The 14,064-nt window shown below is 43.4% G+C and overlaps 1 pseudogene; it reads left to right on the forward strand.

The window, feature by feature from the left end:
- Positions 1-10,508: 10,508 nt before the first annotated feature.
- On the forward strand, positions 10,509-10,674 carry LOC142455656 (U2 spliceosomal RNA; annotated as a pseudogene).
- The last annotated feature ends 3,390 nt before the right edge of the window (positions 10,675-14,064 follow it).

The following is a 14,064-nucleotide window of genomic DNA, read 5'->3' on the forward strand; positions in this document are numbered from 1 at the left end:
CAAACTGCTTTGTCCCTGACTTTTCTCCTTCCCTCCACCCTGCTCCTCACTCCTGTTACCTCGGTGGCATCTGCCTGGAGGTCAACTGAATGAAACAAGTTACCACACTCCTAGCTGGCAAAGCAGCTTAATCTGTAGTAGGGAAACCCCTCTCAGTCTCAATGACTTAAACAATGAAACATTGTTTCACACTCGGGGCCAGTGTAGTACTGCTGGCAAGCCTGCTCTGTATCTCACATGCCCAGGGACACAGAAGAAGGAGGGTACAGTCTGACATGTGCCTCCACTATTACAGAGACGGGAAGCAGAGGCTGCCCAGTGGTATACTGAACCTGAACCCTCCTTCCAGATTCAGGATGGTGGCCACCTGGATGGCTGCATAGTTTGTTTGTTGGTGTTATTTTTCTTTCAGAATTGCCACATTGGAACACAGAAAGCCCACAGACGGGGTGAGAAACAAATCCATGGACATTGATAATGACATCAAGGAACTGTCCCCGCAAACACCAAAGCAAAAGCAGTGGGCACGCACTACAGATGAACGGGCAAAAACTGTACAAACCCGCAGAGATCAGCATCGGTAAAGGAGGAAGCTCAGGGGTGTGACCCCATGAAAACCGGTCCTAAGACAATCGCTACAGTGGTGAGGTGCCCTTAAGCTGCTTCCACCCCACGCATACAACAAAACACTCCCCAGTCCTGCGCCATCCGAACCATCATCGCTGTACATGATCCAACTGGTAAGAGCTGATGTGTCAATCGCTCTGCCTGAAGGTCCCGTTCACCAACCTGCTACTTTATGGCATCCTGTAGGAACCGGCCCCTCCCAATAATATGTACGAAGTACTTAAGATGGAATCTCACCATCCTCACTGTGATCGTTACAGAATCTGGTGTCAATGGGAGTTGAGAGGATTAAGAGTGAATGGGGTGGAGTCTAGTCGGTCAATTGGGTCATAGCCAATGAGGCCTTTGTGTGGGTATGGCCTGCTCCTGAGAATTCTGGGAACTCCAGTATTTTCCTCCTTGGAGGCAGGAGACACACACCCTCAAGTCAGTCCCTTGGAGATTCTATTGACAAGGCTCACTTCCTGCAAGATATCTCTGAGAAGCCACATGGACCTACCCTGATGCAGCCCTGGGTTTTGGAGAAGCCACGTGGAGACCTCTGCCAGCGCTGAGATGCTTACAACACCACTAGATCCAAAGACTTTCTACCTACTCACCTGTGATTGTCCTGAATTCAGCATCATTGCATGTGAGTCTGAAGAGGACTTCATAGATTGGTATCGGTCATAAGGGCTAATATCAGACTTAATCTGGACTGGGTTGGATGCTTTCTTAATGTACACATACCCTTTATACAAAACTCTCTTTTATACACATGTGTGTCTCTATGAATTTGTTTCTCTAGTCTACCCAGACTAACACACTCACATTTTTTAATTTATTTTTTTTCACACTCACTTTTAAGGAATATTCTGGCTATGCTTTTAAAACATTTAATAATAGTAGTAGTAGTAATAATAAAATGTTTTTTCTTATGGTACTTTCCCAGAATATTTAATATTCAAACAGTAAGGTAACTCTGAATTCTCAAGCAAAGAAAGTTAGAGGAGCTATAAGCTAAAGCACTCTATGAACTAACTGACAAAGAACTGGGAAATTTCCTGAGCTCACACCAGCAAGACTTATTAAACACAGAGGACCTTCAGTGGACCCTCAGCAGTGGAGCGAAGGAAAAGCGATTCTCAAGCCACAATAATCAAGTCAAGCCTGCTGCCATGGAGCCAGGTCTGACTTTCAGCAACCGTATATGGGGTTGCTGAGACTGTACACCTCGACAGGAGCAGACAGCCTCATCTGTCTACTGCTGGGTGGCTGGTGGATTTGAACTGCCAGCCTTGGAGTTAGCATCCTAATGCTTATTGCACAGTGCCCCAAGGACAAACCTTGAAACGATCAAGTTGATGTAGAAGCAAACTTATGGACCAGCATACTGAAGTCACTTTGTAAAGGGATTCAACAAATCTGGCATTCCACCATGAAATATTTTAACAGCACACTGAAAACAATTTTTAATAAAATAAAATGCACGATATAGAATAAAAATTTAGTATGCATGGGAAGTAGCAGGGAAGTGTGACCCATAAAGAAGAGGGTACAAAGTCAACAGAAACACACACAGAAATGACAGAGATGATGGGATTACTGGTGAAGGATTTTAAAACACTATTATAAATATACCCAAAGAATTAAAGGAGAGCATGAACATAATGAAGAGAGAATAAAAAAATATTTTTAAAGGAATTTATAGAAATGAGATAGAACATGTAAGCTAAAAGAGTCATTTGGATGGGATTAACAATGATGAAACACTATGGAAATGTAAGATCCATGCACTTTTGGACACAGTAATAAAAACTAGATAAAACAAAGTATAGGGAGGAGGAGGGCTGAAAAGAAAGGACTACTCCATGACCTGCAGTATGATATCAAATCACTCTACTCTGTGACTAACTGACGTTCTGAGAAATATAGAAAATCTTTAAAGAAATAATGCTCAAAAACCTCACTGCCATCGAGTCAATGCTGACTCTGAGTGACCCGCTCTAGGTTTCTGAGACTGTAACTGTTTATGCGAGTAGAAAGACCAGTCTTTCTCCTGCTGAATCCATACAGATCCGAGCCCCATTCATAACCACTACACCCCTGGGATTCCAAAAACATGATGGCCAGCTGATATTCATCACAGCATTATTCACAACAGCAAGAAGATGGAAACAACTAACGTGCCCACCGATGGATGAATGGATGAACAAATTGTACTACATATACATAATGGACTATTTATTACACAACAAAAATGAGTGAGAAGTCCACAAACATCCTGTAACACATTTGGAGGACACAGAGTGAGTGACATAATTCAATCACAAAAGGGCAAAGATTGCATAGTCCCACTATCATAGACACTCGAGAATATATATATACACACAGAAAAAATACATAAGTACACACACTGCTTGTATGAAAAATTGATTGTGACCAGAGCGAACCTTCCCAGAAGACACCAGTGGGTGTACTAACTCAGAGTAAGTTCCTTGATGCTCACTTAGTGGGGAAAATGTGTACTAAGAAAGCTCTGTCCAGTGGAGCTTATTCCCGGTGTTTTTAGCGTACTCCCTCATTTATATATATATGAATTCATATTCATATTTATACACACACACACTCTCTGGTTGTCGTGGACAGGAAGGAGAATCACTTTCTAGATAATAGACCCTTGGTACACATGGGTACTATCTGTACAACCTGACTGGGATAAATGAAGAAAGTACGTACACAAGAAGAATGGATGGTTTCAGTATGTGACATACAATTAGCTACAGTAATAACAAAAATCCCATGTGGTTCCATAGGAAGACTTGTCCGTATACCTGTATATAGGAAGGCAAATGGGCATGAATGTGCATGTACATATCTGGAGTCATAGGAAGGGGCTTCAAAAAGCTGCTTGAAAAAAATCCATGAGTGTGTTAAGGCCCCCTTGTACTTGTTTCTTTGTGCGCTGTCTCTGAACCGAGACTATCAAAATGTGATACGATTGCTTCGCAACACACCATCCATGTAGGTCTGTGTCCATCTGAAAGCAGTGCGTATCGCTCTCGGAGCCTGAATGACACGGCCTCCACATGGCAGACTCGCGGACTCCAACTGTGTAAGAGGGAATTTTAAATGTTCTGTGTGCTTTGTGGACAGAAGGGCTGAAGGACCAAGATTAGGGCTGTAGGGGAGATGGGGTGAGGCTTCAACAACAGAGAAGCCCCACAGGGCAGCCCCTGCTTGTACAAAGAATGCGCAGGTGCACTGCCATAGGGAAGGGGGAAATTCCTTGTTGCAACATTCCTGACCTCCTTCCTTTCGGTGTTTTTCCTTAAAGTGTTCCTTAACATTTCTCCCTAAGTTCTTGTGATTGCCCTGTGTCCTTCAAGAAAATCTATAAAGATCTTGAAGTTCCAAAACAGAGTCCTCATCACTTTCTCAGCTGACCTCTCTGCATCGAATGTCACTGGCCCGGGAGATCCCCTTGTTTGTTTGATCATCTTATTGGGGGCTCATATAATTCTTATCACAATCCATACATCCATCTATTGTGTCAAGCCCATTTGTACATTTGTTGCCATCATCATTCTCAAAACATTTGCTATCCACTTAAGCCCTTGGCATCAGCTCCTCTTTTTCCCCCCTCCCTCCCTAGTCTCCCCTCCCTCATGAACCCTTGATAATTTATAAATTATTTTTGTCATATCTTACATTGTTTGACATCTTCCTTCACCCACTTTTCTGTTGTCCATCCCCTAGGGAAGAGGTTATATGTAGATCCTTATAATCAGTTCCCCCTTTCCACCCCACGCTCCCTCCACTCTCCTGGTATGGCTACTCTCACTACTGGTCCTGAAGGGATCATCTGTCCTGGATTCCCTGTGTTTCCAGTTCCTATCTGTACCAGTGTACATCTTCTCGTCTAGTCAGATTTGTAAGGTAGAATTGGGATCATGATACCGGGGAGCGGGGGAGAGGAATTATTAAAGGAGTAGAGGAAAGTTGTATGTTTCATCGTTGCTACACTGCACCCTGACTGGCTCTTCTCCTCCCTGCAACCCTTCTGTAACGGGATGTCCAGTTGCCTACAGATGGGCTTACAGAATTACAGGGGAATGGATACAATGTATGATGTAAGATAAGGAAAATAACAACTCTTTATAATATAATAAGGGTTCTGAGGTAGGGGGTAGGTTGGAGGAGGGAGGGGAATAAAGGGGAGCTGATATCCAAGAGTTCAAGATAAAAGAAAAGGTTTTGAAAATGATGGTGGCAGCGATTGTATGATTATGCTCCAGCTAATTGAATTGTGGATAATTATTCTATCTGTAAAAGCTCCCAATAAAATATTTTTTAAAAGTCCTTAGAAGCATGGTTTTATGGTTTGCATAAGACTGTTAATGTTCTACGCATTAGTTTTGTGACTCGAATCTGGGGTGTTAAAGCGTGCCAGTGGCCATCTAAGGCACGCCTGCTGGCCTCTGTTCAAGCAGAGCAAAGGGAATGAAGGAAATCCAAGGCTCGAAGAAGAAATCAGCCCATAGGATTCAGAGACCACCCAAACCACAGCCTCTTCCAACCTGAGACGGGAAGAACGTGATGGGGCCTAGCGACCACCCCTAGCCGTCCTCGTCAGGAGGACAGAGTAGAGCGTCCCAGCAAAAGGGGAGGAAAATGTAGAACAAAATTCCTAAAGAAGGCCAGGCCTGCTGGATCACTAAACACTAGGCAAAACTCTGCAACTATTGCTCTGTGTCTATATCTTTTTAACTTATGGTTATAAAGGCACTCCTCGCGGTCACCTTCCCGCCAAGTAACAGGTGAATTTATACGATAAACAGTATCACCCCTATGTAATATGATCCTTTCAACCACCCAAATGATCAACATTTAGTCCAAAGCAAAAGGCGAGAGGCAAGGAGGGAAAGGGAGACCAGATGGACAGAAACAGGACGAGCAATGGGAGCAATGAGAAGGCAGCACCCTGTCAGAATCATTGGACAGTTTGTATAAAGCTTGCTAAACGAGAGACTAATGTACTGTGTAAACTTTTACCTGAAGCAACAAATAGCATTCTATGAAGGAAGAAAATAAGGACGGCCAAAATGCTTCTAGATTTTATGAAAACGCTAACCCCAGAGATCCAAAATGCTCCCTCAGGAGAATAAGCACAACAAACTTGCGCTTACTTACTGCCCACAATATTGCTAAAATCAGTCATTAAGGAGTCATAGGGGTATATTTTTTGTGAGGGGGGAGGACAGCAGAGAGAAATAATGTAAGTCAAACAAAATCAAGCATCTTTAAAGTGCCGGGGTTGGAGGGGGCGTTGCGGGGAGGAAAGCGGTCAAGCTAGAATTCTCCAAACTTTTCAAAACTGAAGGGGAAAAACAGCCATAATTACAAATGTGCAAACAGAAGACAAATTAGATAAGTAAAACCGAGTCAAAATTAAATATCTGTGCTCCTCCAAAGACTATCAAAAGAGGCAAAAGAACCCACAGACGAAGGGGAAGATTTTGGGAATGAAATATCTGAAAATGGTCAAATCTCCAAAACAGGTACAGGACTTCAACAACTCAAACCACATCCTAGTTTAGTGAGTAGCCTCTGAGCTTGCAGGCAGCCTGCGGGGCTCATCTATGGGGCTAGTCTGTGAGACTAAGAGCTCACAAGAACCGCAGTCTCATCTCTCCTAAAAGCTGAACTACATGGTGCCTGGCTCTGACTAACAATCTTTTTGACCAGGGACACAAGAGCTACTCGTCCACAGAACAGGAGAGAAACAAAGCTAGCATCCCTAAAATATAATCCAGAGTTACAGCTCGCAGAGACTAGCTGGTCCCCCCGAGGTGGTCACCATGTGACTCCTTTCAACTTGGAAATTAACCTACTTCTTCTCGCGGTTACCTTTCAGCCAAGGAATAGATTGGCTTATAGGGTAAACATTAACCCCTGTGAATATTGCGCTCTTGTAAATAGCCGACTGCATGAGAACAGCCCGTGTCAATATTTCCCCTAAAACAATGAGGAAGTAAGAAGGTGGGCAGGAAAGCTAGATGAAGGGAAATGGAACAAACAATGGAAATCATGGGCATGCTAATACACTGTGAAGAAAATAACATCACTGAGCAAGATGTACAGACATTGTTAAGTTGGAACCTAATTTGCCAGGATACGGTCAGATAAGAAAAGAGTCAGATAAAGGATACACCAAAGATACAGTCAGATTAAAAAAAGAGGGAGAAATGAATACTCTTCTCAACAAGAACCCAAGGTATTCCCTGGCAGGAGAAACTGCGAAATAAAATGTTCAATGAAGTTCTTCAGGTCGAATGAAAATGGCACCAGATGGCTTTCTGGCGCTGACGACCTCCCCAGGGATCATGCCTCTCACAAAGGATCTCCTTCATCCCTCTCGCAAAGAGAAGAGAAGACACAAGAAAAAGCACCTGGTGCAGAGCCCGAATTCCTCATTCATGAATGTCAAATGCCCAGGCTGCTATAAAATCACCATGGTCTTCAGCCAGGCACAAACTGTAGTTTCGTGTGTTGGCTGCTCTACTGTCCTCTGTCAGCCGACAAGAGGAAAAGCAAGGCTCGCAGAAGGATGCTCCTTCAGACGGAAGCAGCACTAAAAGACCCTGAATCGAAATGAGTGGGAAGCCATTCTAATAAGCCCATTTTGGATAAAAAAAAAGAAAAGAACATGGCACCAGATGGAAACTTGAACAAATGGCCAGAAACGAAGAGCAGCAGAAATAATACCAACATGAGTAATTATGAAAACACCTTTCCCTCGTTTTTAGGTTTCTTTGAAAGATACACACACACATGAAAGAAGCACACCAGCCTGTGTGACCACAAGGTGTAGAAGGGACCAGGTATCAAAGAACAAAAAATCTTATCAATGGGTGCTCACCTTCCCGATATGATCGCTGAAGACAAATGTGTGCATAAGCAAATGTGGTGAAGAAAGCTGATGGTGCCCAGCTATCAAAAGGTATGACATCTGGAGTCTTAAAGACTTGAAGGTAAACAAGTAGTCAATCTATCTAGCTCAGAAGCAACAAAGCCCACATGGAAGAAGCACACCAGCCAGTGAGACCACGAAGTGTCGAAGAGATCAGGTATCAAGCATCAAAGAACAAAAAATTTTATCATTGTAAATGAGGGGGAGTGCAGAGTGGAGACCCAAAGCCCATCTGTAGGCCACTGGACACCCCCTTACAGAAGGGTGGTGGGGAGGAGACAAGCTAGTCAGGGTGCAGGATAGCAACGATGAAGCATACAACTTTCTGTAGTTCTTGAATGCTTCCTCCCCACCACTCTCATGATCCCAATTTTACCTTACAAATATGGCTAGACCAGAGGTTGTACACTGGTACAGATAGGAACTGGAAACACAGGGAATCCAGGACAGATGATCCCTTCAGGACCAGTGGTGAGAGTGGTGATACCGGGAGGATGGAGGCAGGGTGGGGTGGAAAGGGGGAACTGATTACAAGAATCTACATATAACCTCCTCCCTGGGGATGGACAACAGAAAAGTGGATGAAGGGAGATGTCGAACAGTGTAAGATACGACAAAATAATAATAATTTATAAATTATCAAGGGTTCATGAAGGAGGGGAGAATGGGTGGAAGGGGGGAAATGAGGATCTGATATCAAGTAGATATCAGCTCAAGTAGAAAGCAAATGTTTTAAGAATGATCATGGCAACAAATGTACAAATGTGCTTGGCACAATGGATGCATGTGTGGATTGAGATAAGCATTGTACAAGTCCCCAATAAAATACCCTAATAAATAAATAAACAAACAAGTATTTGTCATTTAGTGTCACGGTTCAAAGTCCAACACTGCAGGAATCTAATAAATCTGGAAATAATCATGTATTTTGGAGGTTTCTAAGTATGTCAAATATACAATCAGAGAGGCGACAGGAGGGGGAAATGTAATTGTAAATGTTTCATGAAGATGCTATCTAAAGGCAAACTGTACTCTGTGGAAGTGTAACCAAACCAAACAGACCTTATTGTAGGCCGAGTTCCCACAAAGCAGACTCTGAGAGTGATCGTGAGCAAGGAACTGTGAAGGAAGGCAGCAGAAGCCGAGGGGCCAGGGTGAGAATGCAGGGTCAAGCCCCTGTGACCTTCTGGAGTGATATTGGTTCTGTGGAGGTGTCCTGGGTGTTCATAGTATCCAGGCATCCATCACCAGATGTGAGCTGCCTCAGAGAAGGGAACGACCTTGGGTAATACAGCCCTCTGCAGCTGAGAACAATCTTTAAAACAACAGACAGCAGAAAGCTATCTTAGCAGCGGGACAATAATTACTTCTTGAAATGATTTCTGATTAAAGCGGGATCTGAATAGCACTTAATCGTATCCACCAGAGAACCAATAACCCAATAATACATATTAAATAGGACACTTCCAAACAAAACAAAAAACCTCAAATAACTCCACATAGTAAAAGAGGGGGGAAAAAACAACAAGCAAGGGACCAGATGGAACAAATAGCAACATGTTAGATCTAAACAAACTGTATCAATAATCACATAAAGTAAATATACTCTGAACACTCCACTTAAAAGGCAGCCTTTAGAATCCAAGTAGGCTAAAATTCAAAAGAAGTTTTAAAAGCATACCATGCAAACAATAATTATATGAATGGTGGACTATCCTGATTTCGGGAAACGTCGCATTCAGAACAAGGACTATCACCAGGGATGAAGAACATATAATAATAATTGAGTCTACTTACCAGAAAACATAACAATTCTACATGCATATGCCCCAAGTAACAGAGCTTCAAGTACAGGAAGCAAAAATGGCAATAATGGTAAGGAAGTAGGAGATTTTAACACTCCTCTTTCAGTAATTAACAGAACAAGTAAACAGGAAATCAGTCGAATGAGGCATCTAACTTGACCTTGCTGTGACTTACTGAGGAGTTCTGGTGGCAATAGTGGGTGAGGTGATGGGTTGCTTACATCAAGGTCAGCAGTTCGAAACCACCATCAGTCCCCCAAGGGAGTCCAGGAAACCCACAGGGCCAGGTCTACCCCTGTCCTACACAACATGTGAAAATATGTCGCACTGCAATCACCGTAATAATGATGGATGAGTAGATATAAAAGAAACATGTATGTGAAACAGGTGGGGGAAGGCAACACACACATATGCAGATAGGCTTGACAGAAAAATAATCCAACATGTTTTTACATGTCCTGCAAATATACCCCTGAATAGTGTGAAGCATACAGGGGGCAACGTTGTAAGAACTCTCAGCCACTGGGGCTGGGAGCTCAGGATCACAGTCTTGGGAGCATCAAGGTCAACTGGCATCCCGTCGTCCACAAAGACAACATTCTAGATCCTACTGTGAACACTGATTAGAGTTTTAACACCTTTTCAGTGGCCATGTGAGGTGCAAGTTAGAGTCGCTTTCCATCTGAAGCAAAGAAATAATAAATCCAAAGGATGAACAGATTGCACAAGATCCCCATGACCTGAGACCAGAAGGACTACACGGTCCCTACTGATGGCTGCCACTGCCTCTGAAAGGGACGGCTCTGTGTCCCACAGCCCTCTCCTTTTCCAGCAACGTTGTCTAGTTCAGTGCCCTGACCACACGAAACTCACACACAATAGTCCTGATCGAGGGGTTTATTCAGGAAGTTAGCAGGTTACAGTTCAGGCCGATCATTGCATGTGCTGTGTGAGTCGGAAGAGGAATTCGTGGGCTAATATCGAACTTATGGGCTAATGTCGAACTTATGGACTTGAGCTGGACTGGGCTGTTTTATTGATGCATAATTAATTACTTCTTGATATGACTTTCTCTCATTCACATATATGAGTGTCAATGAATTTGTTTCTCTAGTCAACCCACAATCGCTTCTCGGCCTTTTGGCTAAGATCAAGTGTAGTATCTAGTCAACCGGCATTCTAACACAGCCATTTTTTTTTCTCTGTAGGTCTTTTCAAATGCAAATGCCCTCTTAAGGTTCTCCTAGGGCTCAGATAAGGTCCCTTACTCTACCCCTGGTCTTCAAACAAAAAGCCATTTCTTCAAGCAATTACTACTCCCCTTGGAGCACAGCCAAGCAAGTGCAGGATCAAAGTGGGTCTCTAAGCTCTCTGTAATCATGATTGATTTCCTATTTTACAATACGAGGTAAGAGAAACATTCAATATCCACCGTGCAGTCAAATAAACATTCAATCCTTTTAATAATACCCCAATGTAATATTCTCCTTTCCACTGGGGACTCTGTCTCCATTAATGTGCATATAGCCGTGGGCCTCTGGCAGGGTGGAGCCAATAGGTCCTGGGCCCCTATCAATTAGTTATCTATCACCTACCCACCCTGGCCTTGGCCCTAGGCCACTCCAGAAGCAGCCCCTTTCTCCCTCAGCTGCAGCATATAATTTGTTACATTCCTTGCAGCAATTACAAAATAACAATAAGGAAGGTAACTGTTTAAGAGTAAAAAAGTTTCACTTCTCCTGACCCTCATTCATTCTTTCACAAAGCCCTGTAATTCCATTCCATCTGCAGTCCAGGCAACAAATGCCACACTCCTGACTCCCATAGCTCTGTCTCACAGACAGCTGCTTTTTTCAGCTAGGTTTGTTTTGTTTTGTTTTGTTTTCTTTCCCAGCTAGGTTCTTAATGAACTGCAATGACCACAGAGAATTCACAGACAATAGTTACCATTGGAGGGGGTTATTCAGGAGGTTAACAGGTTACATTTAGTGAGAAATGCTCAAGATGCAGCTGTTAAGTGAGGACAGTCTCTTCTCTGCGGTGCCTGCAGGCAGGCCCCCCTCTCTCTCTGGCCTTCAGCCTCTTGGCCTGGCCTCTGTCACTGTTACGGGCAATGCTCTTTGGGGGCTGCTAATAAATGTCCAAAAGGCATGCCACTCTGCTATGAGCCTTTGGCACACAGCCCCAGTTCCCTAGGTCAGCAAACCCAGCTCCCCCAACTAACTGCCCAGAAGCACCCCCACTCCACCAGATAATTTCCTGGTATCAAAGCTATCTCCTGGATCTAAGAGGTTCATTGTGTAGGGATATTGGGGTCCCAAGAACAGGCTCCACTCCTAGCTATGGTTGGTGATGAGCTAGCTCCCTGCCTCACTGATTCTGAGATGGCTCGCTTTACAGCCAGCAGGATGGCAATCACTCACAGCTGAGTCGCAGGATACAATCAGTGGTTCCCTGCACCTTCTTACCCAGACTCAGCAGGAAAGGGAGGGTCCTTTGGTGAGAGTGACAAGGGCTATGGCTACCGGAGCCATAAAAAAAGACTAGGCTTGTGGGTCTGATCGAGACTGGTGGAACTGCCAAGGTTATGGACCTCAGTCAGACCTTTTGATTGAGCCTAAAACTGAACTCCCCCACCTCCCCCCCAGCTCAACTTTCAGCCGAACAATAGGCTGGTTGATATGTTAATAACACATTCATTAAAACACAACTATAAGAGATCAAAGGGGCAGTATGTGCTGGGGAGAAAGCACAGAAAGCAAGAAGGAATAGGAAAGAGGATGAACAGAAACTGGGATGCACAGAGAGGAAGTGGGAAGAGTGCTGTTACATTTTAGGGACTGCAATCAACATCATAAAGCAAATTGTATACAAACAGTTGAGTGGAACACGAATTTGCTCAGTAAACTTTCACCCTAATCACAATAAAAAGTTATTTTTTCTTAAATGTGGGAAATGTAGTTAAGGCAGCACCTAGAGAGAAATGTAAGAGGGGGTACCCCCAAAGTGGATTGTTTCCAAAGGTATTAATATATATATGGCATTAAAATATTTTAAAACATTTTATTAGGGACTCATACAACTCTTATCACAATCCATACATATACATACATCAATTGTATAAAGCACATCTGTACATTCTTTGCCCTAATCATTTTCAAAGCATTTGCTCTCCACTTAAGCCCTTTACATCAGGTCCTCTTTTTTCCCCCTCCCTCCCCGCTCCCCCCTCCCTCATGAGCCCTTGATAATTTATAGATTATTATTTTGTCATATCTTGCCCTATCCGGTGTCTCCCTTCACCCCCTTCTCTGTTGTCCGTCCCCCAGGGAGGAGGTCACATGTAGATCCTTGTAATCAGTTCCCCCTTTCCAAATCACTCACCCTCTACTCTCCCAGTATCGCCCCTCACCCTCTGGTCCTGAAGGTATCATCTACCCTGGATTCCCTGTGCCTCCAGCTCCTATATGTACCAGTGTACAACCTCTGCTCTATCCAGACTTGCAAGGTAGAATTCAGATCATGGTAGTTGTGGGGGAGGAAGCATCCAGGATCTGGGGGAAAGCTGTATTCTTCATCGGTGCTACATCCTCCCCTAGACCCCTCTGTGAGGGGGTCTCCAATGGCCGACAAAAATATTTTTACAAAACAACCGCATCACCTTCAAAGCACTCTCCATGACAATACATTAGTCAAATCTGCAGTTCCATTCTTGGAAACAGTTTTCAAACGTATCTCACAGCACCTCCCTCACTTTTTTCTTCCCCTCTTCTACATGGTCAAATCACTGTCCTTTCATGTCCCTCTTCATTCCTGGAAACAAAAAGAAGTCGCAAGGAACAAGGCTGGGTGAGCCAAGTGCACAGGGCAAGAGAGGCAGCTGTTTTTTGCCCAAAATTGGGGCACTGAGATGGCTGCGTTAGCAGGTACATTGTCTGGTGGTAAAACCAGTCCCTGTCTGCCACAAACCAGGCTCTTTTTGTCACACACTTTTACACAATCTTTTCAGAACCTCTAAATAGAAAGCTTGATTAACAGTCTGACCTGGTGGAACAAACTCCAAATGCACTATAAGCCAACATTTTTGTCCACTTGGGAAGTTGATGGGATGCCCAGAACAAGGTTTGTCATCAATCATCATTTCACCTTTTTTGAAATGAGTAAACCACTTGTACACTTGAGTTTGCCCCATAATGCTGTCCTTGTAAGCCATGTTCCACATCCCAATAGTTTCTGTGGCACTTTTCCCAAGCAGGAAACAAAATTTCACAGCCACACACTGTTCTCTTAAATTGGTCACCACAAAAAACAAGGTTTGAGCAAAACTGCTTTTATGAAAAAATTCACTGTGCTCAGAGAGAACTTTCCTAGGTGACGCCACTGGGTGCACTAACTCAGAACAAATTGCTTGATACTAACCTAGTGGGAAAAATGCATACTACAAAGTTTCACTCTGCCTAGCCCAATTCTGGTCTTTTTTTTTTTTACCCCCTTGTATAATGCTAAATACTTACATTAGAAAATAAATGTAAATTTCTAAGTCCTGTTCCCACCTTGAAAATTTAGAAAAACAGAGAAAATTAAACCTAAAATAAATGGAAATAAATAAGGATTTGATTAATAAAACCAGTAAACCTCTAGGTAGATTGATTGAGAAAAAGAAAGGGCATCATTACAGAG

Source organism: Tenrec ecaudatus, chromosome 8 (assembly GCF_050624435.1).
Source record: "Tenrec ecaudatus isolate mTenEca1 chromosome 8, mTenEca1.hap1, whole genome shotgun sequence".
Taxonomy (NCBI): Eukaryota; Metazoa; Chordata; class Mammalia; order Afrosoricida; family Tenrecidae; genus Tenrec; species Tenrec ecaudatus.